We start from the raw sequence: 27257 nt of genomic DNA on the forward strand, positions 1-27257 counted from the left end.
GATCTTAACAGTTTTATTTCAAATTCTCTTAAGAGGGTAAAAAAAGACGTCTGAAAGGGTTGGATTCAATAGCAAGAAAACTTTAAAATTGTAGCTTGTGATGGTAGATCAAAATGGCCTTTTGCTTTTCTTTGTAATGAATAAACTAGATCAAAATCAAAAGAAAGTTAAACTTATGCAAATGTCTTGGTTAAACAGCAAAAGTTTCGCGTTATAACGCGAAAGATACGCGTTTATTCGCTGAAGTTTCGCATTATAATGCGAAAGTTACGCGTTATAACGCGAAATTTACGCGTTTATTCGTGAAAGTTTCGCGTTATAACGCGAAAAATTAATTTTTTTAACCTACGAAAATGAGCTCAATGGGCTTTCGTAGCAAGTAGTTGTGTCTTTATACGAGAGAAAAATTCTCGAGAGGGACTTTAATTAACATACAATCAATAATTTGTAGCTCTCCACCGGCAAGTGGTGGCGTGTACAAACGACGTATATCAGTGTCGTTCGGAAAGTTGGAGGACTAGCTCCATAAAATTAAAACCGCTTAATTAGGATAAATCAATGAATTCTTCAACGTTAAATTAGCATCATCTTTTTTTTTTTATTTTTTTAATGAACTAAACATCGGAAGTTTTATTTTTTAATTTTCCTTTAGAAATTTGATTCGTTCTCCGTCTAATTGCAGGTGCGGATCGTCATCATGGTCTTTCAGTTTTGAACAGAAATGTACACATAAGAGTTTTGTTTTTTTGAAAAATTAAAACCATTCTCGTCAGCCAAATTTTGAATTTTGTTTAGACACGCCTGTATCCTGCTCAATAGACTTCATATTTTTTTCAATGTCGATATAATATATATATTTGCAAAAAAGTGGGGGGGGGGGGGGGGCAAACCCCCGTGCCCCCCCCCCCCCCCCCCAAGTTCCGACGCTTGTGCGAAGCATATCGTTTTGAATTACTAAATTATTCATTTTAATACTAAACAATGTGACTGGTAGGACACTTCCTTGTTGAACACCCATTTCTTCGTCAAAACTATTTGAGAATATAGACCCTAACCGTAATATAGAATTTCTATCATTTAAAAAATTCTTGATGAAAGTAAGTAAATTTCCTTTCAAGCCGATATTAAAAAGGTCTCTTAAAATACCATATTTCCAAGTAGTATCATAGGCTTTTTGCAAATCAAAAAATATAGATAAGGCATGCTCTTTCTGAATAAAGGCATCTCCAATATATGTTTTTAGCCTAACTAGATGATCATTCGTACTTAGGTTTTTTAGCTCACCTGAGCCGAAGACTCAAGTGAGCTTTTCTGATCACATTTTGTCCGGCGTCCGTCTGTCTGTAAACTTTTCACATTTTCAACTTCTTCTCAAGAACCGCTGGGCCAATTTCAACCAAACTTGCCACAAAGTATCCTTGGGTGAAGGGGATTCAAGTTTGTTCAAAGAAGGACCACGCCCTTATTCAAGGGGAGATAATTGGGAATTAATGAAAATTTAGTGGTATATTTTAAAAATCTTCTTCTTAAGAACCACTGTGCCAGGACAGATGAAACTTATGGGGAAACATCCTCAGGTAGTGTAGATTCAAGTTTGTTCAAATCATGACCCCCGGGGGTAGGGCGGGGCCAAAATGGCCGACCAAAGTTTTACATAGAAATATATAGGAAAATTCTTTAAAAATCTTCTTCTCAAGAATGACAAAGCCATAATTCATCATATTTATATGGGAGCATGCTCATGTAGTGTAGATTCAAGTTTGTTCAAATCATGACCCCCCGGGTAAGGGCGGTTCCAAAATGGCCGACCAAAGTTTTACATAGAAATATATAGGAAAATTCTTTAAAAATCTTCTTCTCAAGAATGACAAAGCCATAATTTATCATATTTATATGGAAACATGCTCAGGTAGTGTAGATTCAAGTTTGTTCAAATCATGACCCCCGGGGGTAGGGTGGGGCCAAAATGGCCGACCAAAGTTTTACATAGAAATATATAGGAAAATTCTTTAAAAATCTTCTTCTCAAGAATGACAAAGCCATAATTCATCATATTTATATGGAAGCATGCTCAGGTAGTGTAGATTCAAGTTTGTTCAAATTATGACCCACGGGGTAGGGCGGGGCCAAAATGGCCGACCAAAGTTTTACATAGAAGTATATAGGAAAATTCTTTAAAAATCTTCTTCTCAAGAATGACAAAGCCATTATTCATCATATTTATATGGAAGCATGTTCAGGTAGTGTAGATTCAATTTTGTTCAAATCATGACCCCCGGGGGTATATAGAGCGGGGCCAAAATGGCCGACCAATTAAAGTTTTAATTAGAAATATATAGGAAAATTCTTTAAAAATCTTCTTCTCAAAAATGACAAAGCCATTATTCATCATATATATATGGAAGCATGCTCAGGTAGTGTAGATTCAAGTTTGTTCAAATCATGAAAACCAATGTTTTACATAAAAATATATAGGAAAATTCTTCAAATATCTTCTTCTCAAGAATGACAAAGCCATAATTCATCATATTTATATGGAAACATGCTCAGGTAGTGTAGATTCAAGTTTGTTCAAATCATGACCCCCGGGGTTGGGCGGGGCCAAAATGGCCGACCAAAGTTTTACATAGAAGTATATAGGAAAATTCTTTAAAAATCTTCTTCTCAAGAATGACAAAGCCATAATTCATCATATATATATGGAAGCATGCTCAGGTAGTGTAGATTCAAGTTTGTTTCATGACCCCCGGGGGTAGGGCGGGGCCAAAATGGCCGACCAAGGTTTTACATAGAGATATATAGGACAATTCTTTAAAAATCTTCTTCTCAAGAATGACAAAGCCATTATTCATCATATTTATATGGAATAGTGTAGATTCAATTTTGTTCAAATCATGACCCCCGGGGGTGCCAAAATGGGACCAAAGTTTTACATAGAAATATATGTAAAAATCTTCTTCTCAATCATTTTCTAAAAAATAGCAAATCCATGATTGGTCATGGGACTACTTTTGGATTTAAACTTTACAATAAAAAGCCATTTTATACTAGTCCTACCCTTGGTGCTCAGGTGAGCGATGTGGCCCATGGGCCTCTTGTTCGAAAACCACATTGTGTATTTGTTCAATTAATTGTTGTTTTCTAGAAATCATATGCGTTCATTAATCATACGCTCCATGAATTTACATAAGCATGCAGCTTGTTAAAGCAATACAGGCATGTAATTGTTAGGATCCGTATGATCTCTTCCAGGGTTTGGGATAGGAATAATTGTGGCCTGTGTCCATGAAGGCGGAAAAATACCCCTCTCCCAAATTGTATTAAACCAGAAGTCTCTGTCGAGACTGAAGCTCTACTGGTTTGTACTTATAGCAAAGGAAGAGAAAAATACTTAAGCAGTTGGGAATTGAAACTTTATAACAGCAATAAATAGAATAATGATCCTTGATTAAGTCTTTCTATGTTCTTAGTGTAGTCTACTTGCATGCCACATTATATTATAATCAGACTAAAACTGTATTTGAGTGGTATTTTGAAAGTATTAAACAAATTTATTTTTAATAACCAAGGCAATGATTTTCATCGAAGTCTAAAACCGATACACAGAATTGTGTATCTTAGGGTAGTCTACTTGTGTGCCAACTTACATTGAAATCAGTCCAAAACTGTAGGAGACGTAGCATTTTAAAGAATTTCTCAGAAATTTCTATTTTTAGTAACCACGGCAACACTGTTCATAGAAATCAAAAACCGATAAACAGAATTATGTATCTTAATGTAGTCTACTTGTGTGCCAACTTATATTGAAATCAGTCCAAAACTGTAGGAGATGTAGCATTTTGAAAGAATTTCACGGAAATTTCTATTCTTAGTCACCACGGCAACACCGTTTATCGAAATCAAAAGCCGGTAAACAGAATTATGTATCTTAGTGTAGTCTACTTGTGTGCCAAGTTATATTGAAATCAGTCAAAAACTGTAGGAGGAGTAGCATTTGGAAAAATTGTTTACAGACAGACGGACAGATAGACAGACGCATTACTATCGCATAAGCACTTCTGGTCTCTGACCAGTAGAGCTAAAAAATGACAGAAGAAATTCCTTAGTACTGCACTTTAATTGAAAGATGCTTCATTATTTGATCGTTGACATGACAGATACGTGTGTAATTCTTACTAATCTAAATTAATTTAATTGTAAAATTTCTTTCCACTATATTAATTATAAAGTGACTGAAATCTAAAAATTTTAGACTAAAGAGATGACATAATTTTTTTTTTGTTTTCAATCGATGTCAAAATCCTTTTGTCTAGAATTATATTTGTTTCTAATTATCACCTTGTACTGATCATAATTTCGATAATTTTCAAATTAAATTTAAGTGAGTTATCCCTCTTAGTTCGTGTTTTTTATTTTTATTATTGTGTTTAAGTTTTCTAGTACAGAATTTTTAGGACACAAAGATGGGGAAAAAGTTTTGAATATCTACTTTATTAAAAGAAACACTTAACCGCAAATTTTTTGGTAGTTTGTTTACTTAAATAAAAGATGGTCAAATGATGTAAACGTGCTCTGTTTGACACAAATGAAACTGTAAAGTTTAAATTTAGAATTTTAATTGTCATTTGAAATTATTAATTAAAATAAAAATGCCGGCCCCATCCCTGGTAGCTGCCACTTTATTAGTTCATATAATAATTGTTAATGAATAGGATCTGGGAAATATAGATTGAAAAAAAAAATTCAAAACACACAACATAAAATAACAATACAAAAACACAATTATGAAGTTAAAAAATTAGCAAAAAATCATCAAAAATTCTTTACAATAATATGCAATGAGGTTACACATGGTTTTAAAAAGTACAGTAAAGTGAATGAGCATTTCAAATCTTAATGTGTCGAAGACGAGCAGAGCTATTGGCAAATGAACAGTTGCTGGATTTTAGCTCTAATGGTCAGAGACCAGAAGACCTTATGTGATAGTAATGCGTCCGGCGTCTGGCCGTCTGTCTGTCTATTTGTAAACAATTTTTCAAAATGCTACGTCTCCTACAGTTTTGGTCTGATTTCAATATAACTTGGCACACAAATAGACAACACTAAGATACATATTTCTGTGCATCGGTTTCTGACTTCAATGAACGGTGTTGCCTTGGTTACTAAAAATATAAATTTCTGTGAAATACTTGAAAAAATGTTACTCCTCCTATATTTTTGGTCTGATTTCAACATAACTTGGCACACTAGTAGATACATTTGTAACACTAAGATGGTAACATAATTCTTTATATCGGTTTTTGATTTCAATGAACAGTGTTGTCATACTAAAAATAGAAATGTCTGCAAAATACTTTAAAGATGCTATTCCTCCTACAGTTTTGACCTGATTTCAATATAACTTGGCACACAATTAGACAACACTAAGGTACATAATTCTATGTATCGGTTTTTGATTTCGATGAACGGTGTTGCCATGGTTACTAAAAATAGAGATTTCTGTGAAATACTTTAAATATGCTTCTCCTGCAATTTTTATCTGATTTCAACATAACTTGTCACACGAGTAGACAACACTACGATGCATAATTCTTTACATCGGTTTTCGATGAATGGTGTTGCCATGGTTACTAAAATAAACCAATTGTTGAATTACAGTGTTTTACATGATTGTATTGATTTCTTGTACATCGGGGGTCTATTTTCAATGAAAGAACGAGGGCGCTTTTGAATGGAATTCGGCAGGAATCTAGGCGAAATTGAAAAGTGAAAATTTTATCGACATGTCACATGAAATTTTAACATTTCTTTTACTTATCGGGTTCCTGTGCAACAGGAAAAGAAAATATTTTTCCCAAATTGAGCTTTGATTTGCTAAAAAATAACTTGAAAATTGGCCAGATCAGACATTTGGTACAAAATGGTACATTTTTAAACACGTTTTTCTAAAAATTTTCTATCTCTGGGTCTTCTCTCCATGATTTTGAAACGTTATTTGTGTGTATTTTAATTCAAAGAAACGAATAGACATTTTTAAAAAATGAAGAGAAGACCCAGAGACCACGAAAAACTTTTCCCAACAAAATCCAAATGCGTGAATATGGTGCTTCTTTGTCCTTTTAAAATCAACTGTATATGTGTAGCAGTGATAGCTCAAAAAGTTGGGCTACCTGCTCAGTGCACTAATTATTAATAGTTTTTGGTTCGAGCCTTGAATGGGGCGTTAATGTTTTTTTTTTCATGCAAACAACCATTTATTTTGCCAGTTTCGTTTTATGTACTAATGTATTAAAATTTTGAATTAGATATGTTTTGGTTCAGTTTGGTTCTCAAGCGAAATCAATTCCAATCTTCTATTCTACAATGTACATGTACACGTATCATTCATCTATGTATTAAATATTTTAGGCGTTACGGTTTATTTTTTGTGAAACATTACTATATTATAGTACCCCCTAGGAAAAACGGACTTAAATGTTACAATCTCACAAAGTCTTTCAAACTAAATGAAAAAAACCTATGCACGTGTTTGTAAAATCTGACCAGCTATGTTCAGCCAACCAAATAATGGAAATCTAAACCATAAATGTTTCGTATAAATGATTCCTGCAGATCACAGAAGACCCAGAGATAGAATTTTTTTTTAGAAAAAACGTGTTTAAAAATGTACCATTTTGTACCAATTGTCTGATCTGGCCAATTTTCAAGTTATTTTTTAGCAAATCAAAGCTCAATTTTGGGAAAATATTTTCCTTTCCTGTTGCACAGGAACCCGATGAAAAAAAATGTTAAAATTTCATGTGACATGTCGATAAAATTTTCACCTTTCAATTTCGCCCAGATTCCTGCCGAACTCAATTAAAAGCGCCCTCGTTCTTTGAATAGAACACGTCAGCTATTCAGACTCAGGACAAAGGGATATTTTTTTGAAAAAATGCAGAGGAAATTTTCCAAAACTAGGCCAGAGACTTCACCAGCAACAATTGCCAGAGTTCATTACAATACATGTATAGGGTTTTTATCTGCATGCACGTACAAAGAATGGATACTTGTGTATTTCATCTCAGAGTGATATTTTAATCTAGCCTGTTGCTTGAATAACAGAAGATACGTAAAACAACAATCAATCAATCAATAATAATATTCAACTAATGGAGTACTAGTTTTGAGCTTGAACATTTCGTAAGTTTCTCCATATATTACATCCAATATAATACATACAAGAAAATGCATTTTTCTATGTGTCAGCTTTTGATTTTGGTAAATAGCTGTCATGGTTACCAGAAATTGAAATTAACAAAAAAGTTCCGGAAAAAAAATTCTTTAAGTTTTTTAATATATTCGATCAGTGCTTACTATCAGTTCAAGATATATTATACTATATTACTATAGTCAGCGGCGACTCACACAAATTGTTCCGACGAAAATAGTTCCATCATTGATAAGTAGATACAACATTATTGTTCATGATAAGAATAATGCTGTGAATGTCATACGTACAAGAAACCAAAATTAATTTAAATTTTTTTCTCCGAAGAACACTTTCCCCCCTAAATGCAAATAAAAAATATTAATATTCCTACGCTTGCTCCCTCCTCCCTCTTCAGCTTTTTTTAAAATTTTTTTTAAACGTTTGATAACAGAGAATATTTAGGTCATTCTTCGATTGATATTTTTTCACCGATGAATTGATTAATATACTAATACTATATCAACAATTGTAGTATAATCGTTAATCATGTTAATTGTTCGTTAATCATCATATAGTTTCCTCTTACAGAAAAAAAATTAATCATTCTGTGTGTGTGTTACATTAAATGACAGAATTTTTTTTTATCCCTGAGCAGATTCCTGCACGTGTGTAGACAGACTGTAGGGAGAGTACGTATAAAATGTGTAACAAAACCCGAACTGGGCCGGAAATTTCTAAACTGACAATCGGGATTGTATAATTTTTATTAATCAGAATTTGCATTCATATGATCTAATTAAGAAAAAAAGTTTTGTCTGCCATCGTAACTTCTCGGCAAAACAAATCGTGCTTCTCCGAGCTCGCTAGATGCGTTTACCAACTCCATCGTATGTGTGTAGACCAAGGCTAACTGGTCTTGCGGACACAGGTATGCTGTGTACTGTTTGTTAAAAGACTGGGTGCTACGGACTCGCGAAATTTACACAAGTTCCATAACTAGACAGTGCAGTTTGTTTTTTTTTAAAGTCCTTAAACACTGTTGAACATATTAAATCTAAAAGTCGAATATCTTTGGATATGGGGTAACCTATTTCTTGTCTATAAACACGTTAATTATCACAATGAAGCGTTATTTCTAGAAATGAACGTCATGGCAGTTGTTTGCTCCTGTTAAGACTTTATAATATTTTTATTATCTTGATTACCTTGATAACATCTAAAGGTCTTTTATTACGCATGACATACATACATGTATCACATACAGTAAAACATATAAAATCCTCCTTATATTTTCTTCTAGCCTACAATCACAAGAAATATGGCCACATAGTTTTTTTTCTTATTTAACGCCCATTTGAGAACCTTTTACTTATATAAAGACGTATCCGATTACCATGGGCAGAGGGGATTTGTGTGTGTAAGCAATTAAATTGCTACGAGAAGGAAATCGGTTTTTACGGTCCCATCGTCTTGCAGTATTGAAACCCGCGACTCTATTAAAGCAAAAAGATCTTTATCATGTGCTGCAACGGGCGGAAATAGAAACAAATGGAACTGCCGGGTAAATAATGTTTATTCAGCTGATAAATCTACACTTAACTGAAGTTTTGGTCATTACCTGAAAAAGTATACTATGCTACAATTATTTTAAGATAAGTCTTAGTTCTTGAACAATTAAAAGACTAATTAGATATCCTTGACAACATTTGTAATATCTATCAATGGAACGACATATTATTTAAAGTAATGAAACTTGTGCTTACACCGTATTTTCCAAAAAAATATCAATATTTCCTGGGAATAACCATGCAGTATTTACCTTAGCCCACTGATATGAGCATTACGACTATAGGTATGTCATAAATGGGGAAAACATTGAATGTTAATTATAAACATGTTAATTTCAAAATTATGAAACAACTAGTTTAAAGTACATGAATATACCATGTACTCTTAAAATTTCAGAAATACCTGTACATACCATTATGATATCACATCCTACAGTTTTCAGTTTTGAAAGTTATTAGGTCAGGTGACCTATTGCTATCTGTTTTCTCTGTCGTGCGTGAACATTTAAACATTTTCAGCTTCCTCTCTAGATCTGCAACCTCTCAACCAATTTTGGCACGAATCATCTGTGGATGAAGGAAAACATCAATTGTGAATTTCATGATCCCTGCTCCCCTTGGGCCTGAGGAGTGGGGCCAAAACAAACTAATATTAATACAATCTTTCAAAATATTCTTATTTACTCCTGGACATCAAGCAGTCAAACTGTTGGCATAATTGTAATCAGCATTGAGTCCTCGACCAGAATTGTGAGATTCATGGTCCCAGGGTGAGGGGCTCTAGTGCTATGAATTATATAGAATTATATAGATTATTATAGCACATTTTTTACTTCAGATATTGCTGTTTTTGATAAACAATCAAGGCCAAGTCGTTAAAGGAAGACAATGAAATCCTCTAAATTTGAAAGAACGCTTTTTTATTAAGCAACAGAAAAGTTTTAATTTGTTCCACCTCTTCGGGTTTCGGTTCCCACAATGTTTTTTATCGAGTTCTTGAGGTGGCACAGGATAGTTTTTTTGCAATCAAAACGTTTGACTGACGGTTTACTTAATACTGAGCTGCTTTTAAAATGTGCATTGAAAAATTTTTAATTCTCTCTACATGTACATGTAATAATAGTATGTTCCTTGAGGAATTTGAAGCTTTTAGAAATAAAACATGTACAACTTACACAAGGAGCCAAAATGATGGCACAGGGATAATCTCAAAATTTCATGTAAATCAAGCCTAGTTTCACTATTTCGCCGCAGCCGCAACTGCTTCCAGGCCCGTGCTAATGGTTGCACAACAGTATTAAATTCTGCTATATATTCTTACCAAAAATGCGCAAGTTTGAGTAGGTGTAATTATTTTAAAACAAATTTCTGAGAAGTTTCCTTTTCAGATCTTGTAAAACAATTTTTTATAAAGATTTTAGTACCACAAAATACATACATGTGTAGCAGGTGCTTGAAAATCTAGTCTAGGGCCTAATCACTCCTCACTCTTGACAATATATAGAAAATCATTAAAATATTAAAAAAAAAAAAAACAACTGGTCAGTACAGGAAGTTTACATGTTGTTTTTCATCCCACAAAAAAATTCAGCTCCAGTCTCGTATCAAAATGCCCGAATCGGAAGGGGAGATTCCGGGATTATTTTGCGTCAGCCATGATATTGCGTCAGCTATGATTTGACGTGAACCAAAGTGAAATACTTTTATGACACCTGCAATTAAACTTTAATTTTTTCCTTGCCATTATATTGCTATTTTCCCGATCTATGTTGAATATTTAATGTATTTACCAAGTTTCATAAAAATCCGTCTCAAGATAGAAAAATATGGGAGACACTCTGTGACAGGGGGTTTTGCGGTGAACACGGATTTCTAAAAATATGGCAAAAGTTGAACTGTATGTAATGATCTTGCGCGTTAAACTTGTGTTGTTTTTTCGTTTTTATTTTTTCATGGATGCATACTGATTCTCATGAGGATGAAAATTTTTTCAAAATAAGTTAACTTGCTTTTTATAAGAGGACGAAAGAGAAATATTTTGACAAATTGCTCTGGTACATTGCTTATGTATTTTTGATTACTGCTAAGATAAGTATTATCTACCCAAGCCAGTTGTCTCGAGGTCAAAGTAAACGAAAGCATTCTTTCCATTTTCCATAGTTTTGAGTGTTGGTGGCACTGTTGCATCTGATATTTCCTGTGTGGCCTCTGAGGATGTTGTAGGGTTTAGGTCTACAGCAGGTTGATATGTCGTTCCTTCCTTTACTTCAGCTGGATTCCTTCAATTTTTAATACATACATGTAGCAATTTGGACATGAGTGTCCTATTCATTAAAACTATGAATACAAATTCTGTTATATTAAAAACATAGGTACCTAACACATTGTTGACATTAATACACAGATTATATGAGCAATTTTTTAACATTTACCTGTTTAGCCATTGATGACTTCAGTTCATAGCGTCGTTTTTTGTATGCTGTGCTGGCCTTTCTATTCTTGTTGTACTACCTTTTCTTTGATGTCCGAGTAAGAAACAATTCTGTATTCTTTCCTGGTGACAGTAATAAAGTATCATAAACCTACAATTATAGTAAAATTTATAATATAAAGGAAATCATATAATTCTGTGAAAAAAAAATAAAATATATCAACATGAATACAAAATAAAAATAAAGACTATCTCGTAATATAGATTAAAATTTTAAGAATACACAAACCTTGGAAATAGCATCATTGCCAATATCCTTCTGTGCAACAGCTGCTGCAACCCTGAAGGCAGTGGACTCTGAACCACCATAAAAGCGGTTCTTTGGGTTTTTGGAGGAAACAATGTTGTTGAAACTCTCATTTCCTTCAGTGCTGCCTATATTCAGTAATTTTTCAGCATTCTTGCTGAAAGCATCAAAAATATGTTGGAGGTCCTTTATTAGATCTTCTCCAGTTAAATATTTCCCATAAGGCAGGTTTCTTGGTTTGTATGATGGTTGTTGTACAAAACTGAAAAGAAGTTTGTTTTTTTTTAATAAAAAATATACATGCACACTGTATATTATCACACCTTATTGTTTAAAAAATGATTTTAATTTTTTTCATCATCATTAATGTCATAAATTTATTGGGTCTTACTCACACCAGTTTCCACATTTAGAGTGGTCCAATGATACATGTAACGGTATAGCACACAAATTGCTCTCCAAGGACTCCCTGTCATTATTTCCCTTTACAGCGTAGGCGAAGCATTTGCTATTTATATTTTATCTTATGAAAAGAGGTCTTAAAGAAAGCTTTACCTCTATCGCCATATCGGATTCCATCGCTTTGGATGACTTGTCCCAGTTTTTTCTGCAATCATGTTCTTTTAAAGGGCCATCTTTCGTACTCTGGCAAATCTACATGTTTTGCATCTATAAGAATAGGCTACTATTTTCCCTGTATTAAATCCAATCATGCTACCGTGACCTGCAATTTGTGAATAAAAATTTGAAACATATATATATATATGTAACATATCTACCACATAAAGTACAGGCTCGTCCATTTCTGAGAAGTACCTGTGAGACTGGCATAGTTCCTGCCACTTCCTCGGGTCTGCCATCCGGCATCAAAGCCTCCGCACGGTCAGAATTTTCACAGCTGAAGTTTCAAGAATGACTGTGTATATATATATATATATATATATATATATATATATATATATATATATATATATATATATATATATATATATATATATATATATATATATATATATATATATATATATATATATATATATATATATATATATATATATATATATATATATATATATATATATATATATATATATATATATATATATATATATATATATATATATATATATATATATATATATATATATATATATAATATATATATATATATATATATATATATATATATATATATATATATATATATATATATATATATATATATATATATATATATATATATATATATATATATATATATATATATATATATATATATATATATATATATATCTGTGTGTGAGGGTGTGTATGTGTGTGGGTGTGTGTGTGTGTGTTTGTAACATTATTTTTAAAAATGGAGGTTTTTCCATGAAATTGTTTATTGCCTAAAAATTAAAAATATTTAGAAATTATATAAAAATCAATTATTAAAGTCCAACCATAATTAAGAATATTTTCTTACCGGTCTTTTTCTTCTCTTAGTGCGTCTTGGCATGTCTCGTCTCCTAAAGCTATGCCTGCCTCCCTTTCTCTCTTTTTTAATGTTGTTGATGAAACACATGGTAGATCTAGTGCGCAAAGCAGAGTATTCACAACTGTTTCACCAACCCCACAAAAAAGAATTGCTGAAACAGGTCAAGTCAATTATTAAAGATTCTGCTTTTTGTAGATATAAACAATGATTATGAAAAAAAATGTTTTTCTTTTGAAAGATTATGTTTACCTGCACCCAATTTGGAATTCACATCCCATACATTTTGGCCATGCCTTTTCCCAGCAGGGACAAGTGTAACATTTAGACACTGTGCACATGTGAAGTAAACTACCTGTATCAAGAGTATATCTACATGTTAGTTTTATACAAATACTATACAACTTCATTATTAGCAATATATATTTTATCAGTTTAAAATATTACTTATTTTGATTACTTACAAGCATGTGTGGTGTTGAAAACAATATGATACAACTTATAATATATATTTATACAATGTTATCATAGACTTATTAGTGTTTTCTTGTATTTTAATAATACCTAGTCTATATCGGGTATCTCCTATGCAAGAGGACAACTGTAAAGGTTCTCTGCAAGAATGGCACCCTTTACCCAGCTCTTGGATTAAAAAATTAATGTCTATGATGTGCCGCCCTTGCAAGGGAAAGACATTTCCACCTAAATGGTGTATATAAATATATTTAATATGAAGGCATGTTATTTAAACTTGTTTACATAACAGTTTACCAATGCAGAGAGAGAGAAAGACAAAGAGATCCAGGTTTCAGATTCATATATTTATTCAATGCTTACCATTTCTCTCAGGTTCTTCTTCGTCACTCTCTGATGAACTGCATGTATAGTCATCTGTGTCCTCCTCCTCCTCCTCATACTCAGGAACATCTGTGTCTGGGCCTTCTAAAGTATTGACATTGTATAAATTTTTCATTTGAAAGAAAAATGAAGTTACTGTATTTTATTAAATAAATGTACACATTTTATTTGAAATGCTTTTATATAAATTTATCATTCCTTGGAATATAAACACTTACATGAATCAACAATAGATATATAAGAATGATCATGAAAAACATGGTCCTCTGTAGAGTAGAGTCCTCTGGTTCCTTTCCTCTTGAAAATCTTCCTTTGTTTTTGCAACCTATCAATTTTTAACAGGTGAAATCAAGTTACATTAAAATAAACAAATCAGATTTCATCCTTCAACCGCAATTTAAATAAACTTCTTATAGTAATGAAATATTAGCTAAAACAAATCTCCAATTTATTTGTTTATCAAATTGTATGATACCTTTATCTAACACACGGTAAACAAGCTCTAGTGTGAATATTAAAATATTTTCAGGCTATACTTCTGAATTCAAAGTTTTAATTAAGCAAAACATACTCACCGTACTCATCAAAGGTGTATGTATGGTCGTGAGCCGTCGATGACATTTTCCAATCAAGCAAAACATACTCACCGTACTCATCAAAGGTGTATGTATGGTCGTGAGCCGTCGATGACATTTTCCAATCAAGTTTCAAAGCAAGAAAGCCGGTTTCGTTAGAAAATCACGCTCTTCGCGCCAAAGCAGCTGATAATCAATGTCCGTAAAATGCTTTAGTAAAGGGCAAAGAACATAGTCTTTTCAAAACGTTTTTGAAACCCGACCCGACCCTAAATTCTCAAGTTGGGTCGGTAGGTAGGTAAACAATTTTATTTTCAGACAGCAGCTATCAAAATACATTCTAAAATTTAATGCAAAATTACCTAGTTTATAAATAAGAAAAGTACAAAAGAAAGCAATTTGTGAACAAAATGCTAAGTATCGTACATATGCCGTTTAAAAGCAAAATTCATGATTAATTAATTCACAACTGTTATTTAGTTGAACTTGTGAAATATCTCACGCTATTACATTTATATAAATTGAATAAAATAGACAAGATTCTCAAATACGCGAAGACCAGACATAAGAGTATATTTTTTCAAACCTTCCATCAGCCTTCAGAGCTTATAGACGATCAATGTACTTTTTTGAGGGTCATGAGATTTAGTGTTTCTGGAGAATTTTGCTTTGGAGTTAAGAAGTAAGTGGCTAATTTTAAATCGCAGGTTCAAATCCCAATGAGTAACGTTGAAAACGGTCCTTCAAAAGGGACCATAAAAACTTATGTCCAGTGTCGCAGAAGATGCTGGCTCAAAAAAGATCCTCCACTGCTTAATGGCAAAAAAAGAAAAAAAGTGCTGAGTACGTCTAAATTTGGAGCAATGGAAATGTTTAAATGTCGTCCTAACAAATCTCGAAGGGATTAAAAGCAAAGAAACAACCAATCTTCAAGGGCCTAATTGAAGAAAAATACACTGGACGTCTCAGGAAGCTGAATCATGATTTCAAAACTATTTGGAAAGAATATGTTAAGAATATTTAATTGAATCAAACCGAATCTACAAATGATAAAAATGCTATACACAATGTCATAGTCACGAAGTAACCACTAAATAAAGGCATGAAGAAAGGACATCTGAACTATATTTATCAGGGTGAATATGCAGACATATTTACAACAACTCCTATGGATCCATAATGGCTTATAGTAAACATGGGAACATACATGAACTGGTTATTAGATCAAAACTCAAATTAAATAAAATGCAGTGAAATTGAATGATGTGTTCACTAGGTGGGCCCCTCGTCTACTCATGAGGCGGTCCTTACCATGTATTACGTACCTTAAATTCAAAGACAGGTTTGTGTGTTTGTTGTTTAACGTCCCTTTCGAAAATTTATTCACTCACATGGAGACACCAAGACACCTCCGAAACACTCTTAATTAGTCATGGTAAATTTTATCAAATTGTTTCAAGAGTGAAGAATTCCAATTAGATAAAAGCATTGAGACGTCGCCATTGTTTTTATGAAGAGCTAATGCCCTGTAATCACATCAGGACGTCATTTTGTTTCCAACAAATGCTTGAAAATCACAGTAGAACAATGTCGGCCGTTCTGATAAAAACTGATTTTGATGAAATTGTATTTTATAAAACTTGGTTATTTCGCGACATTGGACTTGGACGACAACAGAAACAAACATGATCAGATAAACCCTGTAAAAGGTTAAGGATGTCTAAAAAATAGTCAATAAAACAAGTCAATAATTGTTTTGGCGTGCTTGTCATGGCCATTTAATAGAATATTAGATATAATACAATGTATGCGCCGATGATGATTATATGGCAGCATAGGTAACTGAATATGGATAATCATAAGCAAGAGAAATACCATCTTGATCCAAGGAGCCTGGAAAAAAACAGTACCCCCCGGAGACAGCATTCTTTGCAAAATTATGCTTAACAAAGTTAAAAACACCACACACAACTGGAAGTTTGAAAGGTCTGCCAAGCACATCAATAAGGTGGATCCTATTCAGCATTTGATCCATGCCATGACGCTGAAACGAGAAATTAAACGAAAACGAGAAAAACACCAAAAGAAAATTTACATTGCAATAAAACATGAAATATATGCTTAAGGGGAATATAAATCGACTTAGGGGGAGGGAGGGTGGGTTTAAAAATTTTGTGCGTCTGCTTCACTCAAATTACGGAATAGAAAGGAATATTCTAGAAGACATGCGCATTCAACAAATATTTTTGAGCACCGAACCCGATGAATTATGAACGTAATGATTAGGAGTTATCGATCTTAGCATATGTAAAAAACTAAGCTACGCGAAATAACCAGGTTTATCCATATTTGATAAACTCCATTATTTCGCGACCTGGACTTGGACGACAACAGAAACAAACATGATCAGATAAACCCTGTAAAAGGTTAAGGATGTCTAAAAATAGTCAATAAAACAAGTCAATAATTGTTTTGGCGTGCTTGTCATGGCCATTTAATAAAATATTAGATATAATACAATGTATGCGCCGATGATGATTATATGGCAGCATAGGTAACTGAATATGGATAATCATAAGCAAGAGAAATACCATCTTGATCCAAGGAGCCTGGAAAAAACAGTACCCCCCGGAGACAGCATTCTTTGCAAAATTATGCCAAATGGGTCAAGGGACCAAGTCACATGACCCATCCGCCACAAACTAACATTGGGGCGGCAATTTTGCAGCCCAAAGTAACAATAAAAGCACAAATTGTGCACACAAAATTAGGTACCAACTGCACCGAAATTATGCCAAATCGGCTAAAGTCACATAAGGCACAAATTGTGCACAAAAAATAAGGTACAAATTGCACCAAAATTATGCCAAATCGGCTCAAGTCATTTAAAGCACAAATTGTGCACACAAAATAAGGTACAAATTGCACCAAAATACAATTGGCTCATGACAAGCATCAAGGAAATGTTGACGAAACAAAATTACAACCAATGAAATGATCCAAAAGACCTATTGTTTTCGTCTTGTTTATTATTATTATTATTATTATTATACTGAACACTTCTATCGTTCAGCATTTAGGGAGTACCTTTAAGAATAGGTATATTACTGTGAAACCACTAAATAGCAAATTAAAATCTCTCGTGCGTGAAACAAGAACAACTTCCGGAATAGTCACTTCCGGTTTCTACTAAAGGAAAACTGAAAATTCTAAAGAAGCCAAAAACATTTTTAATTTTAGTGTCTAGACTCCCAAATTTGAGATATGAATTCTAGAGACATAATCCAATAAAAAAGTGCGCGTATGTAATTTTTGAACACAAATACTTTTCGAGATATAAGACTTCAAACATTGAAGAAGGGGGGATGAAATTTTTGAAAGTCACAATTAAGCTACAAAAATTATTTTGAGCATAGAAATATGTTAGAACTCATAAGTAGAACATATATTGTAAGTTTCATTTCGATCAGAACAGAACTTCCGGTTTTATGGGTCTTGAAAGTTTTATTTTAAATTGAAATTAATCATGGAACATTATCTCTTAAAGTATTCAACATTTTCTTGTAATATTTTGTATGCAGAATGACTCTGATACTGTTGTGACATCTTCAAATTATTAAATTGAAATTTTTGAAAATAGGGGATTTTTAGAGGCCAACATTGAAAACAGACCTTTGCCTGTAACTTTTTTATTTCTCAATGAATTTTCAAATAGTTTTCAGATTTGACTTAAGCATACAAAGGACAGTCTAAAAAATATGGTCCGTGGGGTCACTTTTTGACCCCTTATAGGAGTTTTAGAGACCTGAAATATTGCATTTTTAAGTCTTTTAGAAAATATTTGTGAAGAGTTATCTCCCTTTGCCCACCTGTTTGGAACCTTATATGCTGTCTATGTTTCAATTTTGGTATGCATATGAAAAGTACTTCCGGTTTTATGAGTGCCTTAAACTTGCCTATGGAGATTTCTATGTTTATTTTGAAATCACGCTAAATTAATCATGGAACATTATCTCTTAAAGTATTCAACATTTTCTTGTAATATTTTGTATGCAGAATGACTTTGAAACTGTTGTGACTTCATCAAATTATTAAATTGAAATTTTTGAAAATAGGGGATTTTTAGGGGCCAACATTGAAAACAGACCTTTGCCTGCAACTTTTTTATTTTTCAATAAATTTTCAAATAGTTTTCAGATTTGACTTAAGCATACAAAGGACAGTCTAAAAAATATGGTCCGTGGGGTCACTTTTTGACCCCTTATAGGAGTTTTAAAGACCTGAAATTTTGTATTTTTAAGTATTTTCAAAAATAATCGTGCAAGAGTTATCTCCCTTTGACAATCTGTTTGGAGACTAATATGCTCTCTATGTTTCAATTTTGGTATGGATATGTAGTGTACTTCCGGTTTTATAAGCATCTTAAAATTGCCTATGGAGATTTCAATGTTAAATTTGAAATCATACCATGTCCATTATTTTCAAAGGGAAGCAAGCAAGTCTCATAATATTTCACATGAAAAACTACTTTAGCATTGCCTTTCGGTGCTTAGGTCATGAAAATAAAATTTCTTAAAATAAAAGGGATTTTAGGGGTCAGTACAGAAAATAGTTTTTTGTTTATTACTTTTTTATTTGTCCATAGATCTTCAAACTGATTTCGGTTTTGAGTTAAGCATAAAAAGAACAATTTAAAAAATATGGGCCGTGGGGTCACTTTTTGACCCCTTAAAGGACTTTTAGAGACCTGAAATTTTGTATTTTTAAGTATTTTCAAATTTAATCGTCGAAGAGTTATCTCCCTTTGTCAACCATTTTAGAGTCTAATATGCTCTCTATGTTTCGATTTTGGTATGGATATGTAGTGTACTTCCGGTTTTATAAGTACCTTAAAATTGCCTATGGAGATTTCTATGTTAAATTTGAAGTCAAGTTTGTTCCATAATCTCAAAAGTTAAGCAAGCCATTATCGTGATATTTCATATGGATAATGACTCTGGCATTGTCTCCAAGTGGTTATGTCATGGAAATAAAAATCCCGAAAATAGAAGGGATTTTAGGGGTCTGTACAGAAAACAGTTTTTTCTCTGTAACTTTTTTATTTCTCAACTAATCTTCAAACTAATTTTGGACATTACATGAAGTATAAAGAGTACAGTTTAAAAATTATGGGCCGTGGGGTTACTTTTTGACCCCTTATAGGAGTTTTAGTGGATTGAAAAACAGTATATTTACGTATGTGTTTAATAATCACGAAAGAGTTATGTCTCTTTGAGTAGACACTGATGTACAAAGAGAATTGTTATGTTTCCAATCAAATATTGATCTCAAAAGAACTTTTGCAATATTGTATTATAAGATTTTTTTATTGTAAAATATTGAATTTTAAGATTCTTTATTTTAAGGGGTCGAAAAGCCCTCCGTTTTTGTTGAACGACAAAAATAAGGTCTAGTTATTATTAGGGCTTTTCGACTTTTGTCGAAAAGACCTATTGTTTTCGTCTTGTTTATTAGGGCTTTTCGACTTTTGTCGAAAAGACCTATTGTTTTCGTCTTGTTTATTATTATTATTATTATTATTATACTTAGCAATTCTTTTGCTCAGATTTTCAGGAGTACCTTTAAAAGTAGGTATTTTATTTTATAACTATTAAATAGCTTATATAAAAATGTCCTGTCTGTAATGTTTTATACTTCCGGTCTTGTCACTTCCGGTTTCTACAAAGGGAAAACTGAAATTTCTAAAGAAGCCAAAAACATTTTTAATTTCAGTGTCTAGACTCCCAAATTTAAGATATGAATTCTAGAGACCTAATCCTATAAAAAAGTGCGCGTATGTGATTTTTGACCACAAATACTTTTCGAGATATAAGACTTCAAACATTGAAGAAGGGGGGATGAAATTTTTGAAAGTCAAAATAACGTTACAAAAATTATTTTGAGGATAAAAATATGTTTAAACTAATTAGTAGAACATATCCTGTAAGTTTCATATCAATCAGACCTGAACTTCCGGTTTTATGGGTCTTTTAATTTTTATATTAAAATGAAATCAGTTATGTAACAGTATCTCTAAAAGTAATTATGATTTTCTTGTAATATTTTGTATACAGAATGACTATGATACTGCTCCGACTTCATTAAAATATGAAATCAAAATTTTGGAAAATAAGGGATTTCTAGGGGCCAACATTGAAAACAGACCTTTGCCTGTAACTTTTTTATTTCTCAATGAATTTTCAAACAGTTTTCGGATTTGAGTTTAGCATAAAGAGAACAATCTAAAAAATATGGTCCGTGGGGTCACTTTTTGACCCCTTATAGGAGTTTTAGAGACCTGAAATATTGTATTTTTAAGTCTTTTCAAAAATGATGATGTAAGAGTTATCTCTCTTTGTTGACCTGTTTGGAGTCTAATATGCTCTCTATGTTTTAAGTTTGGTACGCATATTAAGAGTACTTCCGGTTTTATGAGTGCCTTAAAATTGCCTATGGAGATTTCTATGTTAAATTTGAAATCATGATTGTTCCATTATCTCAAAAGGTAGGCAAGCAATTCTTGTGAAATATCATATGAATACTGACTCTAGCATTCTCTCCAGGTGCTAAGGTCAAGAAAATAAAAATCCCTAAAATAGAAAGGATTTTAGGGGTCAGTACAGAAAACGGCTTTTTCTCTGTAACATTTTTAATTCTCAACCAATTTTCAAACTAATTTTGGTATTATAACAAGCATAAAGAATACAGTTCAAAAATTATGGGCCGTGGGGTCACTTTTTGACCTCTTATAGGAGTTTTAGTGGATTGAAAAACAGTACATTTTCGTATGTTTTAAAAACCACGAAAGAGTTATGTCTCTTTGAGTAGACACTGATGTACAAAGAGAATTGTTATGTTTCCATTTAAATATTGATCTCAAAAGAACTTTTGCAATATTGTATTATATGAGATTTTTTTTTTATTGTAAAATATTGATTTTTCTTTTAAGATTATTGATTTTAAGGGGTCGAAAAGCCCTCCGTTTTTGTTGAACGACAAAAAGATCTTGTTTATTATTATTAGTTATTATTATTATTATACTTAGCAATTCTTTTGCTCAGATTTTCAGGAGTACCTTTAAAAGTAGTATTTTATTTTTTTTATAACTATTAAATAGCTTATATAAAAATGTCCTGTCTGTAATGTTTTATACTTCCGGTCTTGTCACTTCCGGTTTCTACAAAGGGAAAACTGAAATTTCTAAAGAAGCCAAAAACATTTTTAATTTCAGTGTCTAGACTCCCAAATTTAAGATATGAATTCTAGAGACCTAATCCTATAAAAAAGTGCGCGTATGTGATTTTTGACCACAAATACTTTTCGAGATATAAGACTTCAAACATTGAAGAAGGGGGGATGAAATTTTTGAAAGTCAAAATAACGTTACAAAAATTATTTTGAGGATAAAAATATGTTTAAACTAATAAGTAGAACATATCCTGTAAGTTTCATATCAATCAGACCAGAACTTCCGGTTTTATGGGTCTTTATATTTTTATGTTAAAATTATATCAGTTATGTAACAGTATCTCTAAAAGTAATTATGATTTTCTTGTAATATTTTGTATACATAATGACTCTGATACTGTTCCAACTTCATTAAATTATGAAATCAAAATTTTGGAAAATAAGGGATTTCTAGGGGCCAACATTGAAAACAGACCTTTGCCTGTAACTTTTTTATTTCTCAATGAATTTTCAAACAGTTTTCGGATTTGAGTTAAGCATAAAAAGAACAATCTAAAAAATATGGTCCGTGGGGTCACTTTTTGACCCCTTATAGGAGTTTTAGAGACCTGAAATATTGTATTTTTAAGTCTTTTCAAAAATGATGATGTAAGAGTTATCTCTCTTTGTTGCCCTGTTTGAAGTCTAATATGCTCTCTTCGTTTTAATTTTGGTATGCACATAAAGAGTACTTCCGGTTTTATGAGTGCCTTAAAATTGCCTATGGAGATTTCTATGTTAAATTTGAAATCACGATTGTTCCATTATCTCAAAAGGTAGGCAAGATATTCTCTTGAAATTTCATATAAATATTGACTCCAGCATTGTCTCCAGGTGGTAAGGTCATGAAAATAAAAATCCCTAAAATAGAAAGGATTTTAGGGGTCAGTACAGAAAACGGCTTTTTCTCTGTAACTTTTTTAATTCTCAACCAATCTTCAAACTAATTTTGGTATTACAGCAAGCATAAAGATTAGAGTTTAAAAATTATGGGCCGTGGGGTCACTTTTTGACCCCTTATAGGAGTTTTAGTGGATTGAAAAACAGTACATTTTCGTATGTGTTTAAAAACCACGAAAGAGTTATGTCTCTTTGTGTAGACACTGATGTACAAATAGAATTGTTATGTTTCCAATTAAATATTGATCTCAAAAGAACTTTTGCAATATTGTATTATATGATTTTTTTTATTGTAAAATATTGATTTTTCTTTTAAGATTCTTTATTTTAAGGGGTCGAAAAGCCCTCCGTTTTTGTTGAACGACAAAAAGATCTAGTTATTATTATTATTATACTTAGCAATTCTTTTGCTCAGATTTTCAGGAGTACCTTTAAAAATAGGTATTTTATTTTATAACTATTAAATAGCTTATATAAAAATGTCCTGTCTGTAATGTTTTTACTTCCGGTCTTGTCACTTCCGGTTTCTACAAAGGGAAAACTGAAATTTCTAAAGAAGCCAAAAACATTTTTAATTTCAGTGTCTAGACTCCCAAATTTAAGATATGAATTCTAGAGACCTAATCCTATAAAAAAGTGCGCGTATGTGATTTTTGACCACAAATACTTTTCGAGATATAAGACTTCAAACATTGAAGAAGGGGGGATGAAATTTTTGAAAGTCACAATTAAGCTACAAAAATTATTTTGAGCATAAAAAGATGTTAGAAGTCATTAGTAGAACATATATTGTAAGTTTCATATTAATCAGAACAGAACTTCCGGTTTTATGGGTCTTTTAATTTTTATGTTAAAATGAAATCAGTTATGTAACATTATCTCTAAAAGTAATTATGATTTTCTCGTAATATTTTGTATACAGAATGACTCTGATACTATTCTTACTTCATTGGACTATGAAACAAAAATTTGGGAAAATAAGGGATTTCTAGGGGCCAACATTGAAAACAGACCTTTGCCTGTAACTTTTTTATTTCTCAATGAATTTTCTGACAGTTTTCGGATTTGAGTTTAGCATAAAGAGTACAATTTAAAAAATATGGTCCGTGGGGTCACTTTCTGACCCCTTATAGGAGTTTTAGAGACCTGAAATATTGTATTTTTAAGTCTTTTAAAAAATGATGATGTAAGAGTTATCTCCCTTTGTCAACCTGATTGGAGTCTAATATGCTCGTTGTGTTTCAATTTTGGTATGCATAAGAAGAGTACTTCCGGTTTTATGATAACCTTAAAATTGTCTGTGGAGATTTCTATGTTAAATTTGAAATCATACAATGTTCCATATATCAAAAGGGAAGTAAGCAATTCTTGTGATATTTCACATGACTAATAACTCTATCATTGTCTCCAGTTGGGAAGGTCATGAAAAGAAAAATCCCTTAAATAGAAGGGACTTTAGGGGTCAGTACAGAAAACAGCTTTTTCTCTGTAACTTTTTTATTTCTCAACCAATCTTCAAACTAATTTTGGTTTTGCATTAAGCATAAAGAGTGCAGTTTAAAAAATATTGGCCGTGGGGTCACTTTTTGACCCCTTATAGGAGTTTTAGTGGATTGAAAAACAGTACATTTTCGTATGTTTTAAATATTGATGAAAGAGTTATGTCTCTTTGAGTAGACACTGATACATGTACAAAGAGAATTGTTATGTTTCTATTTTAAAAGTGTTGATCTCAAAAGAACTTTTGCAATATTGTATTATTATGATTTTTTTTTTTTAAAATATTTAATTTAAGATTCTTTATTTTTAAGGGGTCGAAAAGCCCTCCGTTTTTGTTGAACGACAAAAAGATCTAGTTAGGGCTTTTTATTTTTTTATTTAGGGCTTTTGGTCCGTATATTATTTTGTAACCCTTAAAGTTTTAGAAATTTTTCGTCGAAAAGACCTATTGTTTTCGTCTTTTTATTACTTTTATTATTATTGTTTTTATTTAGCAATCGACTTTTTCGAAAAGTTCAGCAATAAAAAAGGATTACCTTTAAATAGGTATTTTATTTTATAACCATTAAATAGCTTAAATAAAAATTCTCTGTGTAAATGTTTTGAATGAAACTTCCGGTAATTGTCACTTCCGGTTTCTACAAAAGGAAAACTGAAATTTCTAAAGAAGCCAAAAACATTTTTAATTTCAGTGTCTAGACTTCCAAATTTAAGATCTGAATTCTAGAGACCTAATCCAATAAAAAAGTGCGCGTATGTGATTTTTTACCGCTGATACTTTTCGAGATATAAAACTTCAAACATTGAAGAAGGGGGGATGAAATTTTTGAAAGTCACAATAACGTTTTGCCAAAAATTATTTTGAGCATAGAAATATGTTGAACTAATTAGTAGAACATATTTTTGTAAGTTTCATATCAATCAGGGCAAAACGTCCGGTTTAAGGGTCTTTGAAAATTGTCTATGGGAGTTTCTATGTTAAATTGAAAAGTCATCGTGGGCATTTTTTCTCTTAAAGTAATCAATCATCAAGATTTTCTTGTAATATTTTTTAAATACAGAATGACTTTGATACTGTTGTGACATCGTCAAATTATTGATTTGAAATTTTTGAAAATAGGGGATTTTTAGAGGCCAACATTGAAAACAGACCTTTGCCTGTAACTTTTTTATTCCTGAATGGATTTTAAAACAGTTTTCAGATCTGAGTTCAGCATAAAAAGGACAGTCTAAAAATTATGGTCCGTGGGGTCACTTTTTGACTCCTTGAAGGACTTTTAGAGACTTAAAATTTTGTATTTTTAAGTATTTTCAAAAAGAATCGTGCAAGAGTTATCTCTCTTTGGCAATCTATTTGAAGACTAATATGCTCTCTATGTTTCAATTTTGGTATGGATATGTAGAGTACTTCCGGTTTTATAAGTACCTTAAAATTGCCTATGGAGATTTCTATGTTAAATTTGAAATCATACGATGTCCATTATTTTCAAAGGGAAGCAAGCAAGTCTCATAATATTTCACATGAAAAACTACTTTAGCATTGTCTTTCGGTGCTTAGGTCATGAAAATAAAATTTCTTAAAATAAAAGGGATTTTAGGGGTCAGTACAGAAAATAGTTTTTTGTTTATTACTTTTTTATTTGTCCATAGATCTTCAAACTGATTTCTGTTTTGAGTTAAGCATAAAAAGGGCAATTTAAAAATAATGGTCCGTGGGGTCACTTTTTGATCCCTTATGGGTGTTTTAGAGACCTGAAATTATGTATTTTTGAGTAATTTAAAAAATAATGATGCAAGAGTTATCTCCCTTTGTCAACATGTTTGGAGTCTAATATGCTCTCTATGTTTCAATTTTGATATGCATATGAAGAGTACTTCCGGTTTTATGAGACCCTTAAAATTCTCTATGGAGATTTCTATGTTAAATATTAAATCATAGAATGTCCCATATATCAAAAGGAAAGCAAGCGATTCTCGTGATATTTCACATGAATAATGACTCCATCATTGTCTCCAGTTGGTAAGGTCATGAAAAGAAAAATCCCTAAAATAGAAAGGATTTTAGGGGTCAATTCACAAAACAGCCCTTTCTCCGTAACTTTTTCATTTTTCAAGCAATCTTTAAACTTATTTTGGTTTTCCATTAAGCATAAAGAGTGCAGTTTAAAAATATTGGCCGTGGGGTCACTTTTTGACCCCTTATATGAGTTTAAGTGGATTGAAAAACAGTAAATTTTCATATGCTTTAAATATTGATGAAAGAGTTATTTCTCTTTGAGTAGACAATAATGGAATCGTTATGTTTTTCAGTTCAGTATTGATATCAAAAGAACTTTTGTGAAATTGTATTATGAGTTTTATTTTTTTTTAATGTGTTTAAGATTCTTTTTTTAAGGGGTCGAAAAGCCCTCCGTTTTTGTTGAACGACAAAAATAAGGTCTATTATTATTATTATTATACTGAACACTTCTATCGTTCAGCATTTAGGGAGTACCTTTTAGAAAAGGTATATTATTGTATTACCACTAAATAGCAAATTAAAATCTCTCGTGCGTGAAACAAGAACAACTTCCGGAATAGTCACTTCCGGTTTCTACTAAAGGAAAACTGAAAATTCTAAAGAAGCCGAAAACATTTTTAATTTTAGTGTCTAGACTCCCAAATTTGAGATATGAATTCTAGAGACATAATCCAATAAAAAAGTGCGCGTACGTAATTTTTGAACACAAATACTTTTCGAGATATAAGACTTCAAACATTGAAGAAGGGGGGATGAAATTTTTGAAAGTCACAATTGCGTTTCAAAATTATTTTGAGCATAGAAATATGTTAAAACTAATTAGTAGAACATATACTGAAAGTTTCATGTCAATCCGAAAAGAACTTCCGGTTTTATGACCCTTAAAAGTTTTCTTTTAAAATGAAATTAATCGTGGCGCATTTTCTACTAAAGTATTCAAGATTTTCCTGTTATATTTTGTATACAGAATGACTCTGATACACTTCTGACATCATTAAAGTATGAAATTGAAATTTTGGAAAATAAGGGATTTCTAGGGGCCAACTTTGAAAACAGACCATTCCCTGTAACTTTTTTATTTCTCAATGAATTTTCAAACAGTTTTCAGATTTGACTTAAGCATACAAAGGACAGTCTAAAAATTATGGTCCGTGGGGTCACTTTTT

The 27257-nt window shown here is 31.9% G+C and overlaps 2 long non-coding RNA genes across 2 annotated transcripts; both read right to left on the reverse strand.

The window, feature by feature from the left end:
• Positions 1 to 11197: 11197 nt before the first annotated feature.
• On the reverse strand, positions 11198 to 12005 carry LOC134254090 (uncharacterized). The gene is made up of 3 exons (XR_009989248.1): positions 11890 to 12005; positions 11481 to 11760; positions 11198 to 11342 (listed from the first exon to the last, which is right to left on the reverse strand). It is a non-coding gene; the product is annotated as an uncharacterized LOC134254090 (long non-coding RNA).
• A 1389-nt stretch (positions 12006 to 13394) lies between these two features.
• LOC134254091 (uncharacterized) lies at positions 13395 to 14450 on the reverse strand. The gene is made up of 3 exons (XR_009989249.1): positions 14049 to 14450; positions 13810 to 13911; positions 13395 to 13674 (listed from the first exon to the last, which is right to left on the reverse strand). It is a non-coding gene; the product is annotated as an uncharacterized LOC134254091 (long non-coding RNA).
• Between the last annotated feature and the right edge of the window lie 12807 nt (positions 14451 to 27257).

The sequence above is a fragment of the Saccostrea cucullata genome, unplaced genomic scaffold, assembly GCF_032062105.1.
Source record: "Saccostrea cucullata isolate Sc308-1 unplaced genomic scaffold, CSIRO_AGI_Scuc_v1 ctg5902, whole genome shotgun sequence".
Classification (NCBI taxonomy): Eukaryota; Metazoa; Mollusca; class Bivalvia; order Ostreida; family Ostreidae; genus Saccostrea; species Saccostrea cuccullata.